At 39.3% G+C, this 10784-nt stretch overlaps 1 long non-coding RNA gene across 2 annotated transcripts; it reads right to left on the reverse strand.

The window, feature by feature from the left end:
- Positions 1 to 8603: 8603 nt before the first annotated feature.
- On the reverse strand, positions 8604 to 10357 carry LOC134669263 (uncharacterized). Of its 2 annotated transcripts, XR_010098889.1 has the most exons (3): positions 10008 to 10357; positions 9728 to 9901; positions 8604 to 8860 (listed from the first exon to the last, which is right to left on the reverse strand). It is a non-coding gene; the product is annotated as an uncharacterized LOC134669263 (long non-coding RNA). The 2 variants fall into 2 exon arrangements; XR_010098888.1 differs by having other exon boundaries at positions 9728 to 10357.
- Positions 10358 to 10784: the final 427 nt, after the last annotated feature.

The following is a 10784-nucleotide window of genomic DNA, read 5'->3' on the forward strand; positions in this document are numbered from 1 at the left end:
TGTTACAAGTTGGAGAGTGTAAACGTTATTTTGACTCAGCCGTTTAAATGAAATTATTAACTACCAAGTTAACGCAGCGCAGTTTGCATAGCCAAAATAGATGTGCGTTTTGCTTACATTATTTAGGTAAGTATTAAATTATTGTATACAGATGTAATGCGTAAGTGTTTTCCATCGTATTTTCTCGGAAACGTCCGTATTTATCATGCTAGTTCAGTCAACCTCAGTACTTTGTACCGAGACTTACTAAAATAGCAAGATACGTTCGTACGTTTCCATGAAAATACGACGGACAATAATTATGCACTACATCTGTAATGCGCTTACTCGGTTCGTTTTTCAAATGCTTAATTTTTTTAATATACCTTTCGCGTCAAATGATGGTTTCTATGACAGTTAATTTTTATATGTAGTAGCTTTTTAACTATCTTCATAACGAGTAACTGCATCGGGAGCACGCGTTGGCGGAACTGCAGCTCTTTGCACGGATGATGCGGCGGCAGGGGAAGCGAGAATGTACTTTCGGTATTTTTGTCAAATAATGGATTGCACAAAACACTATTTCATTATATACTATGTCCCAGACGGATCACCTAGGTAGTACTAAACAGTTTTCCAGTTATCTATAGGTACCTACTCGTAGAGTCGGACGTATAGGTAAAAAAACTAAGCAAGGGCTATTTTAAGCCTCTTTTGCAGGTAGTGCTTTATCAAAACGCATTAAATATTATTTTCACCTCAGCAGCTCGAACAAGGGTACTTTGCTTCTTAAAAACAGTGAGCAAAATGCGATTTTGCTCACTGAGTGAGACAAAATGACATTCAAGTGACCTTTATAGTCAAATGTAATTTCAACATGCGGGGTCTAATACAAGTTCGATATACTTGGGTTCTATTATCTCTGTCCCTCTAGGTACGTTCTCACTGCTTAGGGTGAAAAATTTTGTGTACTACACGAGATCAAAGTTATTTACATCTCGTGCGCTTTTGAATCCCTTACTACGCTCAAGATTCTAAATTAGAGATCTTTTATATTATAGAATCTTTCGCTTGCACGGGACTCAAAATAAGCACTCGAAGAAATATCAAACTTTGATCTCTTGTTGTACAAATAACTATATATTAACGTAGACAATAAATATGCTTATTAAACTACTATTAAAATATCACATAACTAACAGGATAAATACTAACAGCCGTATTCATAAACAGTTAGAGCAGTGATCATCAGTTGCTGATAACCGGATGTCACAAAACGTGATTCATAAACACTTTTTAGCGCTAAACAGTTGATCATCTCTTTATTAAATCCTCGGAAAGTTATGGAGCCGTGGACCCTTCTTTATCTGTTTATTATCCCTAAAATACAAGATGGCGGTCACAAAACAGCTGATTTTGACAAGACAGCATTTCACAAATTAGTGCAAACGTCGATGAGACTTGTATCGTAATTTAGTGATTTGGGTGTTCTTTTTGTTCAAAAAACGTCTAAATTTAATAAATGAGTGGTTTAATATGTGTAAATAAGGAGATAAACCATTACATACCTAGATATAGTGCGCAAATAGCGGGAAACCTAGATATTGTGCCTTTGCTAGGAGTTGTTTGCACGATTGTATGTCGCATTCATCAAGATGCAAGCAATTTATGCGATACGAACTGTTATACCATAAGACTAGACTTCTACGACTGGGGCACCGGCGTCGGATAAAGCACCTCACCAACCTATATACCTATCATAAAAGAATGAAAACTACTCCCGGAACTCCTACAGCGCAAAGAAGTGAGTATACCTACTTTTGTTTCATACTCATTACCTGCCATAAAACGCTGATTTATTATAAGATCACGGTATTCTCAAGCTCTAACTAAAAAGTATTAATTGCGCACATATTACATAGCAACCTGTAAGGGCACAGCAATACTGAAGATACTTAATTGAATAATATGGGCAGGTATATAGGTACCTTTGTTGTGGGACATATCTGTGGGACACTCTTGGAGGTGTAGTGCTTGTGCTTGGCGACTTAAACCTGAACCCGGTATATGCGTCCCAGAGTGTCCTTAGTTATTATGGTTATCTCTTATCTGTTTGCGGTATGAATGAGATGAACGAAGTGACGAATGTACATGGAAGTAAGCTAGACGTTGTGTTGGTGCCGGAGCGCATCACTGGTGCTACGGTCTCAAAGATGGCGGGCGAGGGGTTGGTCCCGAGATCTGATACGTACCACCCTCCATTGGAGATTTCGGTGCCCGGAAGCTGTGTGCATCGACCAGCTGCGGAACGTCTAGATCCTAGCAATGTGGATATGCGTCGGGACTGGAACTTTACGAAGAGTAATTTTGAGCTAATGTATAAATTAGTGTCCGAAATAAGTTGGCAGAAAGTTCTCAGTGCTGGCGAGGTCGACATCGCTGTGGACACGTTTTACAATATACTATACGATATCTTTGACCTCTGTGTACCTAAACGAAAACGACCGCCCGGTCCAAGTAGACGATATCCTGTGTGGTTCACGGCTGACCTGATTAGCGAAATAAAACAAAAAAATAAACTGCACCGGGAATGGAAGGCTACACGGGATAAAGACGTCTACAAAAAGTTTGCAACATTAAGGTCAAAGGTAAAAGAGCTGCTAGCGGTTGCTTATGATAGCTACATAGGGCGTATCCAAAGTACTATTAAAGTCAATCCTCGCGCTTTCTGGCAGCACGTAGGCAGTCTCAAGACAAATGGTGGTTTTGTTTCCCGAGTTAAGTCTAAAGACGAAGAATTTGTTGGTAAGGAGGTAGCGAGCGCGTTCGCTAACTATTTCTCAGACGTTTTTCTACTAGCAGAAGTTCTAAGGTCCTGTTTTCTAAGGGGACCTTGCATTTTGGAGACAAAGCAAACCGCTTGGAACAGGTGTTTCTGGGGGTGATCTGAGCCGATTAAGCCCGGTTGCCAAGAGGTTCCACCCAGCAGGTGGGCAGGGGAGGGGGGGCAAATGTGGCTCCGGCGCGCCTCACTCTAAGCTATATATCTGCATACATCTAGCAACTATATCAAGTTTGGTGTCTTTTTCGTGTAAATCGAGGATGAAGAATTCATTTCTGTGACTAAATTTTCACTCTTCCATACAAAAAAAATCGAGAAATTAAAAATTCCAAAAAAATTTTTTCACTTCTTTTTTCGAAAATCTTCTACAAAATTAAAACTATGAGGATTTGCTCTAGAAAAAAAATACCTGTGAATAGCCCAGTTATCCTACTATATAGAATAGTAAACTTGTTAAACATTTTTTTTTCATAACTCTGATAAAAAAAATGTTTTGTGTCGCGCGGCGTACCTGCATTGTAAGAGCGGTATGCAGCGTTTAGGATTTTTAAGTATGTTTCGATGGTTTCTGATAAGTTGTTATTCTTCTGGTTGTAGAAAATTACTTCTGGACGTGATATATATACAAATATAAATTAAACGTATAAATATAGATGTTGGGAAAACTTTCGCCAATAGAGTTATTATAAATGTGATAAAATTAACAAAGCAGATGTTTGATTAAAATGCGGGTTAAAATACGAGTAAGATATATATTGTTCGCAATTGCCACTACATGCCCATGGGTCCGCGCATTTTAGTTTTTTCTTAACGCAGTTGCACCTCCCTGCCCATTTTGTTTTGCAGCGGCAACGAATAAGCTCTAAACAAGCAGCAGCCGCCGCAGGTAGGCTTGTACATATGGGCTCCCAATAACCATTTTGTTTGGACCAGCTCCAGTCAGCAGGACATGGAAGCTGTTGCTGAGGGGCTATAATCTGTCCCCAAACATAGCCTCCTTGGTAAACTGCACGGAGAAATATGTTTACGTGGGTAGGGGATCTTCCATTGGAGGCAGATTCTCTAACTGAAGATTATTTTTTGGAAAAAGTACTTTTCGGCACTCTTTTGCACTCGTACTTGTACCTGATGTACTCGTAAAATCAGTAACAAAATACTATGCATTTTGTTAAAATAACGTCTAGGGGCCAATTCACACCTCGTAATTCAAATCTGTCCATACTTACTATTGTAAGACTCTTACTTGCCATACAAGACAATAACAATTTTTATCAATATTGGCAATGCCTGCTCAATATTGCCTTGTTTGCCGTATTTAAACCCCTCCGTTACGGCAGGATATGCGCTCCAAGCTTGAAATACGCTTTTTTCCCTGTCCATACAAAAAAGAAACAGTGTCGCAACCTGAAAAGGTGTGGAATAATGACAAGACTTCTGACCTTTCTGGTCCTGTAAAATAAATTATATATCTATGCGTTACAAATAAAATCATATATTTAAAGAAAGTTTGCAGCACTTGACCAATTGCCCTGGTGAGCTGTCTCGTATACTGCGGTGACATATTTATTTTATTTACAATTAATGGAGGATTGGCACAGGAAAGAATCACCTGTTCCTCTCGTGCCATGCTATTGCATTTTCTTAAGCTAACGTTTGTAGTTCTTCCATTAATTGTAAATAAAATAAATAAATATGTCACCGCAATAAGAGACAGGTCAACTGGGCTAATGGTCACGTGCTGCAAACTTTCTTTAAATATATGATTTTATTTGTAACTCATAGATATATGATTTATTTTACAGGACCAGAAAGGATAGTAGTCTTGCCTTTCTTCCACGCCTTTTCAGGTTACAACACAGTTTCTTTTGTGTGTGGAAAGGGAAAAAAAGCGTATTTCAAGCTTAAAGCGCATATCCTGCTGTAACGGAGGGCCTTCTTCTTCGTTACACTCTTGATAGAGTGGTCGTGGCCATTATGAAAACTTTTGAGCGACTCATTTAACGACACGTCGCCATTCCTCCCGTAGAGCTGCTTTCCGTAAGCATTCGCTTACTGTGACCGACACACTGATTTGGTTTGGTCAGTACATCTCATTAGAGATCTTCCCCTAGCCCTGTCACCTCCTACTCTTTCTTGCACAACTAGACGTTCTGTAGAGTTTCCGTCTCGACGAGACACGTGTCGAAAGAAGTTGAGTACCGAGTTTTGCCCGTAGAAAGCAACCGCTCTTTAATGCCAAGCTCCTCAATAATTGATGCTCAGTCCATGATATGCCCAGCATTCGTCTCCAGCACCACATCTCTAGTGCATTCACTTTCTGTTTTTCGGATGCCCTTAGTGTCCATGTGAGACATACAGCATACAGAAAAGTGGGAAATATGAGGGATCTGACAATCCTGGTTTTAGTGGACCTTGTAATGTTCCGGAGGGATTTAAATACGGTAAACAAAACAACATTGAGCAGCCAATTTTGGAAAAAAATGTTATTGTCTTGTATGACAAGTAAGAGTCTTACAATATTAAATCTGAACAGATTTGAATTACGATATGTGATTTGGTCCTTAGACATTATTTTGATACTATGCATTGTGTTACAGTGTTCGGATCAGGTACAAGTACAAGTGTAAAAGAGTGCCGAAAAGTACTTTTTACAAAAAATAATCTTCAGTTAGAGAATCTGCCTCCAATGGAAGATGCGCTACCTACGTAAACATATTCTCCGTGCAGTTTACCAAGGAGGCTATGTTTGGGGACAGATTATAGCCCCTCAGCAACAGCTTCCATGTCCTGCTGACTGGAGCTGGTCCAAACAAAATGGTTATTCGGAGCCCATATGTACAAGCCTACCTGCGGCGGCTGCTGCTTGTTTAGAGCTTATTCGTTGCCGCTGCAAAACAAAATGCGCAGGGAGGTGCAACTGCGTTAAGAAAAAACTAAAATGCACGGACCCATGGGCATATAGTGGCAATTGCGAACAATATATATCTTACTCGTATTTTAACCCGCATTTTAATCAAACATCTGCTTTGTTAATTTTATCACATTTATAATAACTCTATTGGCGAAAGTTTTCCCAACATCTATATTTATACGTTTAATTTATATTTGTATATATATCACGTCCAGAAGTAATTTTCTACAACCAGAAGAATAACAACTTATCAGAAACCATCGAAACATACTTAAAAATCCTAAACGCTGCATACCGCTCTTACGATGCAGGTACGCCGCGCGACACAAAACATTTTTTTTATCAGAGTTATGAAAAAAAAATGTTTAACAAGTTTACTATTCTATATAGTAGGATAACTGGGCTATTCACAGGTATTTTTTTTCTAGAGCAAATCCTCATAGTTTTAATTTTGTAGAGGATTTTCGAAAAAAAAAGTGAAAAGATTTTTTTGGAATTTTTAATTTCTCGATTTTTTTGTATGGAAGAGTGAAAATTTAGTCACAGAAATGAATTTTTCATCCTCGAATTACACGAAAAAGACACCAAACTTGATATAGTTGCTAGATGTATGCAGATATATAGCTTAGAGTGAGGCGCGCCGGAGCCACTTTTGCCCCCCCTCCCCTGCCCACCTGCTGGGTGGAACCTCTTGGCAACCGGGCTTAATCGGCTCAGATCATCCCCAGGAACACCTGTTCCAAGCGGTTTGCTTTGTCTCCAAAATGCAAGGTGGTGGACCTTAGAACCCCAGCTATACCTGACATTCCGCTTCTCGATCCAAACTTGTTAGAAAATGCCGATCGGAAACCTAACGCCAACTGCATTGATATCAAATCAATAACGTTGCAGGAAGTTGAAGCTGGGATAAAACGCCTAAAGGCCAATAGCTCCGTTGGACCTGATAACCTACCAGCGTATATTGTAAAGGGTTGTGCGGAGTTTCTAAAGATTCCGATACAATATATTTTTAACCTGGCGCTCTCTTCTGGGTCATATCCTCGATGTTGGAAGGTGTCTAGAGTGAGGCCGATCCCGAAGGCGAGTGACACTTCCGTCGTTGAGAATTACAGACCCATAGCCGTTCTTCCCACCCTAGGCAAGCTGTTTGAGTCCATACTTCACCGGACTCTATCTTCACAGGTTCGGCCCTTTTTGTGTGACGCGCAGCATGGCTTTCGGCCTAGTCGTTCGGTCAACACGAATCTGTTGATACTAACTGACAACCTTTCTCAACATCTTGACAGAGGTACTCAGGTGGATGTCATCTATTTCGATTTTTCGAAGGCTTTCGATCGCGTGGATAACGATGTTCTGCTTAGGAAACTTGATGAAATTGGTTTCTCTCCCAAGTTACTAACCTTTTTTGCCAACTATCTGCGCGATCGGCAGCAATTCGTCCGACATGGTTGTTTTGTCTCGACTCCTTACCATACCCGGTCTGGCGTCAGTCAAGGCTCCATCTTGGGGCCCTTGTTTTTCGGTATCATGATTAACGATCTCAAATCGGTTCTTCGGGCGGCTCAATGTCTCTTGTATGCTGATGATTTAAAGCTAGTATACAGGATAGAGCAAAGAACTGATTGTGAGACGTTACAAGAGGACATCGACTTGGTGTTTCGGTGGAGTATGCAGAATAAACTTCATTTTAACCCAGTCAAGTGTTCTGTATGTACATTTAGCCGATCTCGTTCCGCTATACATGAGCATTATACACTAGGTTCGGAGCCGATAAAACGTGTCTTTGCCGTCAAGGATCTGGGCGTAGTGTTCGACGCACGGCTGACGTTTCACGAACATATTTTTTCTCTTGCCAAGAGTTCCTTTCAAAGGCTGGGTTTCGTAATCCGAAACCTCCGTGATTTTCATGACCCGGTGGCCATAAAAATGGTTTACAATGGTCTAGTAAGGAGTAAGCTAGAGACTTCGTCGATCATATGGAACCCCTACGAATCGACGTATGCTTTGCTGCTTGAGAAAGTTCAGAAAGCGTTTCTAAGGTTCCTTTATAAAAAAATATTCGGATTCTATCCGTACCTGTATCCGACAAAGTATCTTCTCGGCTCCCTCGGGTACAACTCCTTGGAGGTCAGACGGAATCACCAACTTTTAGTCACGGCATGCCGAGCCTTGCGTGGTGAGTCGGACTGTCCCGAAGTTGTCTCTGGTCTCGTGCGTCTGTTTGTTCCGGACGTCCCGAGGATGGCCCTCAGACCACGACAACGCGACCTATTGGCCGTGCCGCCGGCGCGCACCGTATCGCGCAGGAACTCGCCGCTGCCCCGCGCCCTCTCACTACTCAATGCGCTCCTGGCATCGACACCTGAGTGCGACCTATTTGCTTGGCGATGGACGGCAGTGTATAGAGAATGCTTGAGATTCTGTGAGGCGATGGATGCTAGGTGCTCAACTGTTCCAATATAATTTGTCAAATGTAATGTGCTATTATTGTTGTTGTTAAAATAATTGTTGCTTTTATAAGTACTTATTGTTATTGTTTTTAGTCTAAGTTTCGTGACGCATTGGTTTAACTGTAATGTCATGTAAACATTTTTATCAATAAAATAAATAAAATAAATATCATATTCCAATTTGTAGGTGTATTATCATTATCACTATAAAAAACAAAAACTGTGGTTGGCCTACTTTGGTTGGATTTCTAGGCACTGTTAATGCTGCCGCTGCACTGAATGCTGTGTGGTGCTATTTGCTATGAAAGAAGGGTGTACTCGGTTAATTGGTATTAATGCTAGCATACTTGAGTTCTGTGTTGAAGTCCACACTGAGCAGAGTTAATTTTTTACATTGTGATAGATAAATAAAACAAGTTCATGAGTTTTTAACTGAGATTTTTATTATAACATATCAACATATTTCATGTGTTAATTTAGGGAAATCAAACAACCCACTTAAATAAAACAATTTTATTACATTTGACAATCATTAAACTAGTTAATATTTTTTCTTTATTTCAGTACAACCAACTTCATTTGATGGCGGTGTGCAGGCCGGTTAGATGCCAGAAGAGTGTGGCCTCCGGATTGTGTAGCCAGCTCCGGACAAATAGCTGATGATGGAATACTCACAACCTGAAAAGAACACAGTTTCAATTAATATACTCATTGAATCAACCTATATCATCTTTTATTTTAAGCTTAAGTATAACATCCTAATGGATATGGCAATATGGAATAATTTCCATATTGTTGTGGTAACTATATGGAATAATGGATCTCCATCCAGGCAGAGATTCTGTTGTTGTTTGTCAATACCATAGCTATCTCACAGCAAAACTAAAGAATTACATACATGTCTGTTTTGTTCATACATACTTCTACCTAGCGTACCTACAGACACTGTTTCTTACCGGTAATTGTAGTTTGATAAAATGAAATTATACAATAATAACAAAGTTATGAATTGAAACGCTAATATACTTTTAAACAAATAATTAACCTACACAGGTGTGTTATGATTGATAAGTACCGTATGTAAAAATCATATTGATATCTTTGTTGATTTAAAATTATATAACCTACCAACAGCGACACTCCTGTGAATAATGAACATTTCTGCCTCATTATGAATTGTGCAGTTTGCCTTTTAATGCGGCTATTGGCTGAGATGTTTCACTGCAAACATTGTCATTGTCAAGTTGCATATATAAGCGCTTATCTTTAACTCTGCGCCCTAGGCGAACAAAAAAGGTTTTTAAGATAAATCACCACTTCACTGATAAATTGGTTCCATCGTGTGGTTGGTTAAGTATGTTATTCACTAATTCTAATTATAAACAGCTCCTAACTAGCTTAGTTAGCTCTGCTCTTCTAAAAAACACCGATAGTACGTCAAATTAAAAATGAAGAGGCCATAATTTTTTGGGTGTCGAGGTATGTATGTTCATAAAAATACTACAACATTTTACGTTAAGAAATGAATAACCAAATCTTGCTCACCTGATTTATCTTCACCGATCATTTGATATGAATAGTGTCAATATCGTTTGTGTTTCGCCACCAGAACAAAATGTGTTGGAATCCGTGGTATTACGGTGGCGATGGCGCGCAGGCAGAATTCTTGACTTGAGATGTGCAACTGCCCTCTTTCCCTCATTCCACAATATATTGAAACTATAAGCAATAACACATAGTTTTATCAATATTGCTTGCAAATCTTGCAATGAACTTTACTCGTAACATATCTGATTATCAGACTATGATATAGGTGGTTGCTTACCGAGTTTCGTAAAACTTCCGGCCGTGCAATATTATTTATTTGTTTTTGTGATGCAGAGGCTATTTTAATATATAATAACCCAGAAAACTGGTCAAAATTGTGCATCGTATTGTTCAGGATTTTATGATTTACCGCTAGTGCTGCTGTCAAACTTTTTTTTTTAATTAATGTTCAGCCATATTTTTGTCTATGATGTGCCAAGATGCCAACATAACGGGTCTAATCTGCTTATTAGTTAAGAAACCCCTAATAAACGTTTATAAATCATGGTTCTTATCAACGGCTTATTAAGCCTAAACAGTGGATTAGCTAATAAGCTGATCATTCCTCATTTAAGGATTTTTTATGAATACGGCTGTAAATACTTAAACAGTTACAATACAAATTGTAATATTAGGTACATACATCTGTATTTCATTAAGAGTTGCTTCAACGATAAAAATACCTGTATCTATTCAATGAAAAGCTACTTACTTATCTTACACGTATTTTCTCGTCGCTCATATTCATTGTATACAAACGTTTCGTTTCGCGTTGATTTGCTACTCGTTTGGAACTGGTGCGCTGCGCCGCTTACTCGAAAAAGACGCATCTCGCTACACAATTATTGTTCGTTAAGTCCTAGTTCTTCCTGACGTTTTATACTCAGGATGTTGCGTGTTCTCTGCACATAAAGATAAGCCAGTCGTAAGACGTGTACGATTAATGGCAAGAAACAAAAATGATGTCTTCTTACATCCCAAGTGTAAGCAAAAATGAGGGACGCTCGACACAACA

The sequence above is a fragment of the Cydia fagiglandana genome, chromosome 12 (genome assembly GCF_963556715.1).
Source record: "Cydia fagiglandana chromosome 12, ilCydFagi1.1, whole genome shotgun sequence".
In the NCBI taxonomy this organism is placed as follows: Eukaryota; Metazoa; Arthropoda; class Insecta; order Lepidoptera; family Tortricidae; genus Cydia; species Cydia fagiglandana.